This window comes from Silene latifolia, chromosome 2 (assembly GCF_048544455.1).
Source record: "Silene latifolia isolate original U9 population chromosome 2, ASM4854445v1, whole genome shotgun sequence".
In the NCBI taxonomy this organism is placed as follows: Eukaryota; Viridiplantae; Streptophyta; class Magnoliopsida; order Caryophyllales; family Caryophyllaceae; genus Silene; species Silene latifolia.
Genome location: NC_133527.1, coordinates 68,882,867 through 68,885,718, shown reverse-complemented (window position 1 = coordinate 68,885,718; position 2,852 = coordinate 68,882,867).

Sequence of the window (2,852 nt, the reverse complement as noted above, 5' to 3'; positions counted from 1 at the left end):
ATGAAAGCTGCGCGCATCTTATAATAATAATAATAATAATAATAATAATAATAATAATAATAATAGTAATAATAATAATAATAGTAATAATAATAATAATAATAACAATAATAATAATGATAATAATAATAATGTAAACTTTTATTTTTCTTTTAATGAAAGTTGCGCGCATCCTTTATAATAAAAATAATAATAATAATAATAATAATAATAATAATAATAATAATAATAATAATAATAATAATAATAATAATAATAATAATAATAATAATAATAATAATAATAATAATAATAATAATAATAATAATAATAACAATTGTAATAATAACAATTGTAATAACAACAACAACAACAACAACAACAACAACAACAACAACAACAACAACAACAACAACAACAACAACAACAACAACAACAACAACAACAACAACAACAACAACAACAACAACAACAACAACAACAACAACAACAACAACAACAACAACAACAACAACAACAACAACAACAATAATAATAACAACAACAATGACAATAACAATAACAATAATAAATAAATTAATGACAATAATAATAATAATAATAATAATAATAATAATAATAATAATAATAATAATAATAATAATAATAATAATAATAATAATAATAATAATAATAATAATAATAATAATAATAATAATAATAATAATAATAATAATAATAATAGAATGTTTTAATTAATCATGCTTTGGATAAATCGAGTGTTCGTAAGTCTGGTCCTGCGAAGACCCCCTTGATTTCTGGTTCTAAGACCCAAGGGAAGAGTCCTGTAGTTGTCAAGGATACTGTTATAGTGAGTACTTCTCCTGCTAATGCTCTATCAGTTCCTTCTGTGGTTATTCCTGCTGTCTCTACTTCAAAGGAACCTGTTGTAGCCCCGGTTGGTGCTGCTGTTCCTGCTCCTACAAAGAGCGGGTCTGGGAAAACAATTTGGGCTGACAAGGTTGCCCAATCTGCAGTGGGAATGGAATTGTCTGGTAGTTATGATTCGAGGGAGGGTGTTGTTGAAATTAATATGCAGGATATCGAGAGTGAACTGAATTTTTGGCAGAATACTCTGGTTGGACAGTTTCTGGGAGGTAAACCCTCGATTACTCAGGTGAAAGAATTTGTTAACAAGCAGTGGAATCATGTCACTAAGCCTTCGGTGCTGTACTTCAAAAAGGGTTGGTTTTATTTCAGATTTTCTACGGTTGAGGACATGAACACCATTTTGAGGGGAAACGCTTGGAGTCTCAGTGGTCATTCTTTATTGTTGAAGCAGTGGTCTCCTCACTTTCCCACACAGATGGATAATGTTTCAAAGGTGCCTGTCTGGGTTTTGTTACATAACCTGGACCCTCATTTGTGGTCTGCTCAAGCCTTGAGTAAGATTGCAAGTAAAATTGGGACTCCACTTTATGCTGATCCAGTCACCACTAACATGGAGAGGCTATCTTTTGCTCGGATCATGGTCGAGGTGGACCTTGCCCAATCTCTGCCTGATTATGTAGTGATTAACACGCCATTTCTGGGTGAAATAATTCAGGATGTGGAATATGAGTGGCTCCCTTACTATTGCACTCATTGCAAAAAGTTGGGTCATGAAAAGAAGGTTTGCAAAATGTTGAAGAAGGAAATTGCCAAAGAGTCTAAGGCTCAAGGGGAGGGGAAACACATGGCGGAATCCAGTTCACAGCCTGTTGAGATTGCTCAATCAGTTGGAGTGCTTACTGAGGTTGTGGAGAATGGGACCCTTGGGACTCAGGTCATTGTCAGTGATTTAGGTGGGGGTGGACAACCTAGTTCGGTGGTCAGTGAGCCTGTTCCCTTGGTGACTGGAGATAGGGCTTCCTTAGATCAACATGAGTATGGTGGGTCAGGAACCACTAGCCCAGCTCATGCTCTGCCTAATAGCCTCAGGACCTCCAGTCATGGATTGGCTCTTAATACTCAAGGGGAGAATGAGCAGCAGTCTCACACTCCAATCCCTGTTTCATTAAACCAATTTGGTCCTCTAACTGAAGTGGATGATAGGGAGGGGCCTGTTGTTAATTCTGTGGCCAGGAAAACTTCCATAATTCTGCAGATTCAAGTACCTGGTGCTACTAGTTGGGCTGAACAGGTAGTCAGTAGGGAAGAAGAACCACCTCCACTTCACTCACCATGAAGATAGGAGCTTGGAATATCAGAGGCATGAATAAGCTTATTAAGCAATCAGAGGTTATTTCTTTTTTCAATAAAAACGAGTTGGATATTCTGTGTATAGTTGAAACTCAGGTTAGGACTAATAAGGCTGCTTCTATTCAACGGCGGAAGTTTAAGCATTTTTTCATTCTAGATAATTACTCTTCTCACTCAAATGGTAGGATTTGGGTTATTTGGCGAAATTCTGTCCTAAATGTTCAATGTCATCAAAGTGATAGTCAGTGGATTCACCTTCAAATTTCGTATGGTTCTTTTCTTGTTGAAGTTACTTGTGTGTATGGGTTTAACCATCCTGCACAACGAGTTTCTCTCTGGGATTTTCTTTCTACTCGAGCCACCTGTCCTCTTCCTTGGCTGGTCTTGGGTGATATCAACTGTGTACGTACCATTGATGAGAGAATTAGTTCTGACCCTCCTAATCTTGCTGGTATGGAGGATTTTAACCTGCCTATTGATGCTGCTGGTTTGGAAGACCTTAAAACTCAAGGGTGTTGGTTCACATGGACCAACAAGCAAGATCACAATGACAGGAAGTGGATGAGATTGGATAGAGCTCTAGCCAATGTTCCTTGGTTCTTGACCTTCCCTGCTGCTTTTGTGGAGGCTCTCACACCTGGGATTTCTGACCA